Genomic DNA, 10,648 nt, shown 5'->3' on the forward strand with positions numbered 1-10,648 from the left:
TATCCTATCCATTTCAATGGGGCGACCAGATGACCGCAAATTGAAAATCACCTCGTATGGATTCAAATTGCATTGTATGTACCTTGTGTGTGAGTCACATGCATTTAAAATGGCACACTGTAGTAGGCCATGCTATAGAATGTTTTACAGTTGGAAATCAAGCTCTATCTAGTATGGATCTTGACTGATGACACAATATACGTGACACATTTTGCAAAAACTGGAGGCCAATTTTTAAAAACATGTATTTAATCACTGAAAGATTCTCACCACTTCTAAGCATGGCACAGGCATGAAAATGAAAACATGACTGTCGCATGATGTTAGCATTATGCTGTACTTTGAATTATGGATCCAGAATGTATGGTTTAAGAATTATGGAACAGAATGTAAGGCATTTTTTTTCGAACATGTGACGTAATTTAAAAACATCATACATTCAACTTCACATTTTGACTACTTTCCAATATGACACATACATGATATTTCACATGGGTAAGTAGCACAAGACTAGGAACAATGTGCTGTTTAAATTATGTCTCTATCTGAAATTGCTTGCATTGATCACTTGGTAAATCTCACCAAGTATGATTTGTTCAGGGGCCACAAAATCTTTTGTCACCATTTTGACACTTGCACCTGTGTCTCTCAAAGCCGTGGATCCTCGTTAAAGGATTTAAAGTGTACTCATTCCAATTACAGGGCCTCGAAAGAGTCCTGTAGTGTTATTTTTCATCACTACCTCCCCGAGTCGGGAGTGGGTAATTTGCGCGCCTGCTGCCTTCCTTGAAAGTGGAAGCCGTTTCTCAGGCTCCCTCACCGGAATCGAACCCTGATTCCCCGTTACCCGTGGTCACCATGGTAGGCACAGAAAGTACCATCGAAAGTTGATAGGGCAGACATCCGAATGTATCGTCGCCGTCACGGGGACGTGTGATTGGCCCAAGGTTATCTAGAGTCACCAAAGCGGCCGGGCGAGCCCGGATTGGTCTTGGTCTGATCAACACTCATGACTGTTTGCGGGTTCCAGTGGACTCCAGGACCTGATAGTATATCTCAGGTGACATAGCAAGAGTGGCTAGGGTCCATTTCTAGCCCCTAGGCACACCTTTGACTCATATTTGTAACATTTCGAGGTGTTTGGGGTCAAACTTATTTTTCCATTCTAAGTCCTCAGAGTCAGGTCATATTTCTAGGTATTGACCCCAGGCCCCCCTAGTATACCTCAGATTTCATGGCAGGAGTGTCTATGGGCCATGTCTGGCCTCCAGGGGTGACTTTTCGAAGTTTCTGGGTCTAAGGGGGCAAAGTCACTTCTTCCACCCAGCCCAAGGAGCTCAAAATCGGGTACAATATCATGTCTTTCTCTTGGCTGGAAGCTGAAAAAAAAACTTCAGATAATATCAAAGGTATATAGATCACATGAAACATCAGATCTGACCTTTACATAAAGTGTATTTATGTCTTGTACACTCAAACAGTGTCTCTGATATCCAGCCTGAGCTATTTGAAAAATTAGCAAAACTCGCTAGAAGTGCTCACTATTAGCGAGTTTTGCTAATTTTCAGTATCAACCCTCATGACTGTTTTCAGGTCCCTGTAGCCACAAGGACCCCATTATATATCTCAGGTAATATAGCAAGAGTGGCTATCCAGCCTCCAGGCACATGTCGGATCCTATTTGTGACATTTCGAGGTGTTTGGTGTCAAACTAATTTTTTCCCATTATAAGCCATACAGCACAGAGTCACATCACATTTCTAGTTCTGGACCCAAGGACCCCATAGTATACCTCAGATGACATACCAGGAGTGTCTAAGACTCTTTTCTGGCCTCCAGGGGTGACTTTTTGAAGTTTTTGTGTTTAAGGGGGCAAAGTCACTTCTTTCACCCAGCCCAAGGTGCTCAAAATCGGGTACGAACAGAGGTTTTTCCCTTCGCTGGAAGCTGGAAAAAAAACTTCCGATAATATGAAAGGTAGACAGATCAAATGAAAGCATCAGATCTGACCTTTCTAACAAGTGTATTTATGTCTTGAACACTCAAACGGTGTCTCTGATATCCAGTTTGAGCTATTTGACAAATTAGCAAATCTTGTCAAAAAATTTTTGGGGGACAATTTTGCTAATTTTCAGTATCAACCCTCATGACTGTTTTCAGGTCCCTGTAGCCATCAGGACCCCATTATATATCTGAGGTGATATAACACGAGTGGCTAGGGCTCATTCTGGCCCCCAGGGGTGACTTTTTGAAGTTTTTGTGTTTAAGGGGGCAAAGTCACTTCTTCCACCCATTCCAAGGTGCTCAATATCGGGTACAATATCAGGTTATCCCCTTGGCTGGAAGCTGAAAAAAAAGTACAGATAATAGCAAAGGTAGATAGATCAAATGAAAGCAACAGAACTGACCTTTCTAACAAGTGTTTTTATATCCTGTGCACTCAAATGGTGTCTCTGATATCCAGCCTGAGCTATTTGACAAATTAGCAAAACTCGCTAAAAGTGCTCACTATTAGCGAGTTTTGCTAATTTTCAGTATCAACCCTCATGACTGTTTTCAGGTCCCTGTATCCACCAGGACCCCATTATATATCTCAGGGGATGTAACAAGAGTGGCTAGGGCTCATTTCCAGCCTCCAGGCATATGTCGGACTCCTATTTGTGACATTTTGAGGTGCTTGGTGTCAAACTCATTTTTCCCATTATAAGCCATAGAGCTCAGAGTCACATCACATTTCTAGTTCTGGACCCAAGGACCCCATAGTATACCTCAGATGACATACCAAGAGTGTCTAAGACCCTTTTCTGGCCTCCAGGGGTGACTTTTTGAAGTTTTTGTGTTTAAGGGGGCAAAGTCAGTTCTTCCACCCAGCCCAAGGTGCTCAAAATCAGGTACGATCTCAGGTTTTTCCCTTGGCTGACAGCTAGGAAAAAAAAAACTTCAGATAATACCAAAGGTAGACAGATCAAATGAAAGCATCAGATCTGACCTTTCTAACAAGGGAAAGGGAAAGGGAAAGGGAAGCCGCCTGGACTCTCCGGACCCCGTCCCGGGCACCCTGCCACACAGCTGGACCCAGGACGGAGCCCCGGGTGGGGAGGCCACCCTCCCCGGGGCCCTCAGGGGCCCCGGATGGGGCTCCTGAAGACAGCCGAGCAAGGAGAGGCTCCCCGGGCACCACGGAACTCCCGTCCCGGGCCTTTGGCAGTGCGGCAGGCTGGGGGGACAGGGCCCTGACCCCGAGAACCCGACCAGGGCCCGGCGGGGCCCCTGGATCCAGCTGGGGCTCCCATGCCTGGATGCGCAGGGGAAGCCTACCCCGGGCCCTCCAGACCCCGTCCCAGGCACCCTGCCACGCGGCAGGACCCAGGACGGAGCCCTGGGTGGGGAGGCCGCCCTCCCCGGGGCCCCTCAGGGGCCCTAGACGGAGCTTCTGAACCCAGCCGAGCAAGGGGAGGCTCCCCGGGCACCACGGAAACCCGTCCGGGGCCTTTGGCAGTGCGACAGGCCGGGGGACGGGGCCCAGAGCTGGGGCACCTGACCCAGGGCCCAGCAGGGCCCCTGGCCCAAGCCGGGAGCCCGGAGGCACAGGGGACGCCTCCCCGGGCCCTCCGGACCCCATCCAGGGCTTCCAGCCACGAGACAGGCCCAGGGACGGACCCGGGGCTGGGGCGGCATCCTGGCCCAGCCAGCTGCCGGCTGAGGACTGCTAGGCCGTGAGGGGTTCCAGAGTACCTTGTCCCTAGTAATCCGGAGGAAGGCAACCCCTCTTTCTGGGAACAAGAGCGCACCGCGAGGCTCAAGGGACCCAAGGTTTGAAAGTACCTGACCTCCTGGAGCCCTCGCTGGGATCCGTGAGGCGAATGGCACCTCATCTGGACTTCCAGGGAAGTCCGGCCATCTGGTCGCCCCATAGGAAAGCATTGCGGGCAACCAGATGGCCGATGGGATCCGGGCAACTAGATGGCCGAGGCGATCTGGGCGACCAGATGGCCGGGCACGAAAGGGAAGCTGCCTGGACCCTCCGGACCCGGTCCCGGGCACCGTCCCGGGCACCCTGCCACACGGCTGGACCCAAGACGGAGCCCCGGTTGGGGAGGCCACCCTTCCCGGGGCCCTCAGGGGACCTGGACGGGGCTCCTGAAGCCAGCCGAGCAAGGAGAGGCTCCCCGGGCACCACGGAACTCCCGTCCCGGGCCTTTGGCAGTGCGGCAGGCTGGGGGGACAGGGCCTTGACCCTGAAAACCCGACCAGGGGCCCAGCGGGGCCCCTGGATCCAGCTGCGGCTCCCAGGCCTGGATGCGCAGGGGAAGCCTACCCCGGGCCCTCCAGACCCCGTCCCAGGCACCCTGCCACGCGGCAGGACCCAGGACGGAGCACTGGGTGGGGAGGCCGCCCTCCCCGGGGCCCCTCAGGGGCCCTGGACGGAGCTTCTGAACCCAGCCGAGCAAGGGGAGGCTCCCCGGGCACCACGGAAACCCGTCCCGGGCCTTTGGCAGTGCGACAGGCCGGGGGACGGGGCCCAGAGCTGGGGCACCCGACCCAGGGCCTGGTAGGGCCCCTGGCCCCAGCCGGGAGCCCGGATAATAGCAAAGGTAGATAGATCAAATGAAAGCAACAGAACTGACCTTTCTAACAAGTGTTTTTATATCCTGTGCACTCAAATGGTGTCTCTGATATCCAGCCTGAGCTATTCGACAAATTAGCAAAACTCGCTAAAAGTGCTCACTATTAGCGAGTTTTGCTAATTTTCAGTATCAACCCTCATGACTGTTTTCAGGTCCCTGTATCCACCAGGACCCCATTATATATCTCAGGTGATGTAACAAGAGTGGCTAGGGCTCATTTCCAGCCTCCAGGCATATGTCGGACTCCTATTTGTGACATTTTGAGGTGCTTGGTGTCAAACTCATTTTTCCCATTATAAGCCATAGAGCTCAGAGTCACATCACATTTCTAGTTCTGGACCCAAGGACCCCATAGTATACCTCAGATGACATACCAAGAGTGTCTAAGACCCTTTTCTGGCCTCCAGGGGTGACTTTTTGAAGTTTTTGTGTTTAAGGGGGAAAAGTCAGTTCTTCCACCCAGCCCAAGGTGCTCAAAATCAGGTACGATCTCAGGTTTTTCCCTTGGCTGACAGCTAGGAAAAAAAAAACTTCAGATAATACCAAAGGTAGACAGATCAAATGAAAGCATCAGATCTGACCTTTCTAACAAGGGAAAGGGAAAGGGAAAGGGAAAGGGAAGCCGCCTGGACTCTCCGGACCCCATCCCGGGCACCCTGCCACACAGCTGGACCCAGGACGGAGCCCCGGGTGGGGAGGCCACCCTCCCCGGGGCCCTCAGGGGCCCCCGACGGGGCTCCTGAAGACAGCTGAGCAAGGAGAGGCTCCCCGGGCACCACGGAACTCCCGTCCCGGGCCTTTGGCAGTGCGGCAGGCTGGGGGGACAGGGCCTTGACCCCGAAAACCCGACCAGGGGCCCGGCGGAGCCCCTGGATCCAGCCGCGGCTCCCAGGCCTGGATGCACAGGGGAAGCCTACCCCGGGCCCTCCAGACCCCGTCCCAGGCACTCTGCCATGCGGCAGGACCCAGGACGGAGCACTGGGTGGGGAGGCCGCCCTCCCCGGGGCCCCTCAGGGGCCCTGGACGGAGCTTCTGAACCCAGCCGAGCAAGGGGAGGCTCCCCGGGCACCACGGAAACCCGTCCCGGGCCTTTGGCAGTGCGACGGGCCGGGGGACGGGGCCCAGAGCTGGGGCACCCGACCCAGGGCCTGGTAGGGCCCATGGCCCCAGCCGGGAGCCCGGAGGACACCTCCCCGGGCCCTCCGGACCCCATCCAGGGCTTCCAGCCACGAGGCAGGCCCAGGGACGGACCCGGGGCTGGGGCGGCATCCTGGCCCAGCCAGCTGCCGGCTGAGGACATCTAGGCCGTGAGGGGTCCCAGAGTACCTTGTCCCTAGTAATCCAGAGGAAGGCAACCCCTCTTTCTGGGAACAAGTGCGCACCGCGAGGCTCAAGGGACCCAAGGCGCGAAAGTACCTGACCTCCTGGAGCCCTCACTGGGATCCGGGAGACGAATGGCACCTCATCTGGACTTCCAGGGAAGTCCGGCCATCTGGTCGCCCCATAGGAAAGCATTGCGGGCGACCAGATGGCCGATGGGATCCGAGCAACCAGATGGCCGAGGGGATCTGGGCAACCTGATGGCCGGGCACAAAAGGGAAGCCACCTGGACCCTCCAGACCCCGTCCCGGCACCCTGCCGCGTGGCAGGACCCAGGATGGAGCCCCGGGTGGGGAGGCCACCCTCTCCGGGGCCCTCAGGGGCCCCGGACGGGGCTCCTGAAGCCAGCCAAGCAAGGGGAGGCTCCCCGGGCAGCACGGAACCCCCTTCCCGGGCCTTTGGCAGTGCGGCAGGCCGGGGGACAGGGCCCTAGGCCGGGGGACAGGGCCCTGGGCCGTAAACCCCAACCCGGGGCCCAGCAGGGCCCCTGGACCTCACCAGGGTTCCCAGGCACTTAGGCACAGGAGAAGCCTCCCCGGGCCCTCCGGACCCCGTCACGGCACCCTGCCACGCAGCAGGACCCAGGACGGAGCCCCAGACGGAACTCCTGAACCCAGCCAGGCTCCCCGGGCACAACGGAACCTCTGCCGTCCCGGGCAGTGCAGCAGGCCGGGGGGGACGGGGACCCCAGGCCAGGGCCCTCCCGGACCCTATCCAGGGCATCCTGCCACGCGGCAGACCCAGGGACGGACCCGGGGCTGGGGCGGCATCCTGGCCCGTCCAGCTGCCGGCTGAGGACCGCTAGGCTGAGAGGGGTCCCAGAGTACCTTGTCCGTAGTAATCCGGAGGAAGGCTACCCCTCTTTATTGGAACAAGTACGCACTGCGAGGCTCTGGGGACCCTAGACACGAATGTGCCCGACCTCCTGGAGCCCTGGCTGGGATCCCAGAGGCAAATGGCACCTCATCGGGACTTCCAGGGAAGTCTGGCAATCTGGTCGCCCCATAGGAAAGCATTGTGGAGGAGTGGTGTGGCTCACTGGTTAGAGGCGGCAGACCCGGGAGCGGAGGACGGCCCAGGACCAGGGTTCAATTCCCGACGCGGCAGGGTCTTGGACCAGGGTCAACAGACTCGATAATTCTCGCCTAGGTGCCTACTCTAACTAGGGATCACACTCGGCAACTCTGGGCATTAGCTTGCCTCATCTCCACAACGGCCCCCCACATACGCCGGGGATGCCTGATTTCACTTTGGAGATACCCAGTAGGGACCATCTGACAGGGAAAGCCAGGACGGGTTCCCCAGCGGTATACAGCGCAGAAATACTCCTTCGGAAGTCGATTCTAACACTTTAGAAACCCACAATCAATCAATCAATTGCGGGCGACCAGATGGCCGAGGCGATCTGGGCGACCAGATGGCCAGGCACGAAAGGGAAGCTGCCTGGACCCTCCGGACCCGGTCCCGGGCACCGTCCCGGGCACCCTGCCACCCGGCTGGACCCAGGACGGATCCCCGGTTGGGGAGGCCAGCCTCCCCGTGGCCCTCAGGGGACCTGGACGGGGCTCCTGAAGCCAGCCGAGCAAGGAGAGGCTCCCCGGGCACCTCGGAACCCCCGTCCCGGGCCTTTGGCAGTGCGGCAGGCCGGGGGGACAGGGCCCTGACCCCGAGCACCCGACCCGGGGCCCGGCAGTGCCCCTGGATCCAGCCGGGGCTCCCAGGCCTGGAGGCGCAGGGGAAGCCTACCCCGGGCCCTCCAGACCCCGTCCCAGGCACCCTGCCACGCGGCAGGACCCAGGACGGAGCCCCGGGTGGGGAGGCCACCCTCCCCGGGGCCCCTCAGGGGCCCAGAACGGAGCTTCTGAACCCAGCTGATCAAGGGGAGGCTCCCCGGGCACCACGTAACCCCGTCCTGGGCCTTTGGCAGTGCGGCAGGCTGGGAGACGGGAACCCCAGGCCAGGGCCCTCCCGGACCCTATCCAGGGCATCCTGCCACGCGGCAGACCCAGGGACGAACCCGGGGCTGGGGCGGCATCCTGGCCCATCCAGCTGCCGGCTGAGGACCGCTAGGCCGAAAGGGGTCCCAGAGTACCTTGTCCGTAGTATTCCGGAGGAAGGCTTCCCCTCGTTATGGGATCAAGTGCGCACCGCGAGGCTCAGGGGACCCTAGGCGCGAATGTGCCTGACCTCCTGGAGCCCTGGCTGGGATCCCGGAGGCGAATGGCACCTCATCGGGACTTCCAGGGAAGTCCGGCCATCTGGTCAACCCATAGGAAAGCATTGCGGGCGACCAGATGGCCGAGGCGATCTGGGCGACCAGATGGCCGGGCACGAAAGGGAAGCCGCCTGGACCCTCCGGACCCAGTCCCGGGCACCGTCCCGGGCACCCTGCCACACGCCTGGACCCAGGACGGAGCCCCGGGTGGCGAGGCCACCCTCCCCGAGGCCCTCAGGGGACCTGGACGGGGCTTCTGAAGCCATCCGAGCAAGGAGAGGCTCCCCGGGCACCACGGAACCCCCGTCCCGGGCCTTTGGCAGTTTCATCAGGCCGGGGGGACAGGGCCCTGACCCCGAGCACCTGACCCGATGCCCGGCAGGGCCCCTGGATCCAGCCGGTGCTCCCAGGCCTGGAGGCGCAGGGGAAGCCTACCCCGGGCCCTCCAGACCCCGTCCCAGGCACTCTGCCACGCGACAGGACCCAGGACGGAAACCCGGGTGGGGAGGCTGCCCTCCCCGGGGCCCCTCAGGGGCCCTGAACGGAGCTTCTGAACCCAGCTGAGCAAGGGGAGGCTCCCCGGGCACCACGTAACCTCGTCCTGGGCCTTTGGCAGTGCGGCAGGCTGGGGGACGGGGCCCAGAGCTGGAGCACCTGACCCGGGGCCCAGAGGGGCCCCTGGCCCCAGCCGGGAGCCCGGAGGCGCAGGGGACGCCCCTCCGGGCCCTCCCGGACCCCATCCAGGGCTTCCTGCCACGCGGCAGGCCCAGGGACGGACCCGGGGCTGGGGCGGCATCCTGGCCCAGCCTGCTGCCGGCTGAGGACTGCTAGGCCGTGAGGGGTCCCAGAGTAACTTGTCCCTAGTAATCCGGAGGAAGGCTACCCCTCTTTCTGGGAACAAGTGCTCACCGCGAGGCTCAGGGGACCCAAGGCGCGAAAGTACCCGACCTCCTGGAGCCCTCGCTGGGATCCGGGAGGCGAATGGCACCTCATCGGGACTTCCAGGGAAGTGGGCCATCTGGTCGCCCCATAGGAAAGCATTGCGGACGACCAGATGGCCGATGGGATCCGGGCAACCAGATGGCCGAGGGGATCTGGGCGATCAGATGGCCGGGCACGAAAGGGAAGCAGCCTTGACCCTCCTGACCCCGTCCCGGGCACACTTCCGCGCGGCAGGACCCAGGACGGAGCCCCGGGTGGGGAGGCCACCCTCCCCGGGGCCCTCAGGGTCCCCGGACGGGGCTCCTGAAGCCAGCCGAGAAAGGGGAGGCTCCCCGGGCACCACGGAACCCCCGTCCCGGGCCTTTGGCAGTGCGGCAGGCCGGGGGGACAGGGCCCTGAGCGCGAGCATGCAACCTGGGGCCCGGCAGGGCCCCTGGACACAGCCAGGGCTCCCAGGCCTGGAGACGCAGGGGAAGCCTACCCCGGGCCCTCCGGACCCTGTCCCAGGCACCCTTCCACGCGGCAGGACCCAGGACGGACCCTGGCTGGGGAGGCCACCCTCCCAGGGGCCCTCAGGGGCCCCGGACGGAGCTCCTGAAGGCAGCCAAGCACGGGGAGGCTCCCCGGGCACCACAAAACCCCGCCCCGGGCCTATGGCAGTGCAGCAGGCTGGGGGACAGGGCCCTAGGCTGGAGGACAGGGCCCTGGGCCGTAGCACCCCACCTGGGGCCCAGCGGGGCCCCTGGACCCCACCGGGGTTCCCAGGCCCCGAGGTGCAGGAGAAGCCTTCCCGGGCTCTCCGGACCCCGTCACGGGCACCCTGCCACGCGGCAGGACCCAGGACAGTGCCCCGTCCGGAGCTCCTGAACCCAGCAAGGCTCCCCGGGCACAACGGAACCCCTGCCCTCCCGGGCAGTGCGGCAGGCCGGTTGGGACGGGGACCCCAGGCCCGGGCCCTCCCGGACCCTATCCTGCCAACGCGGCAGACCCAGGGACGGACCCAGGGCTGGGGGGGCATCCTGGCCCGTCCAGCTGCTGGCTGAGGACCGCTAGGACGAGAGGGGTCCCAGAGTACCTTGTGCCTAGTAATCCGGAGGAAGGCTACCGCTCTTTCTGGGAATAAGTGCGCACTGCGAGGCTCAGGGGACCCTAGGCGCGAATGTGCCCGACCTCCTGGAGCCCTGGCTGGGATCCGGGAGGCGAATGGTACCTCATCGGGACTTCCAGGGAAGTCGGGCCATCTGGTCGCCCCTGAGGGCCCTGGGGAGGATGGCCTCCCCACCCGGGGCTCCGTCCTGGGTCCAGCCGTGTGGCAGGGTGCCCAGGACGGTGCCCGGGACGGGGTCCGGAGAGTCAGGGCGGCTTCCCTTTCGTGCCCGGCCATCTGGTCGTCCAGATCGCCTCGGCCATCTGGTCGCCTGCAATGCGTTCCTATGAGGCGACCAGATGGCCGGACTTCCCTGGAAGTCCCGATGAGGTGCCA

Source organism: Lissotriton helveticus, chromosome 4_1, assembly GCF_964261635.1.
Source record: "Lissotriton helveticus chromosome 4_1, aLisHel1.1, whole genome shotgun sequence".
NCBI lineage: Eukaryota > Metazoa > Chordata > Amphibia > Caudata > Salamandridae > Lissotriton > Lissotriton helveticus.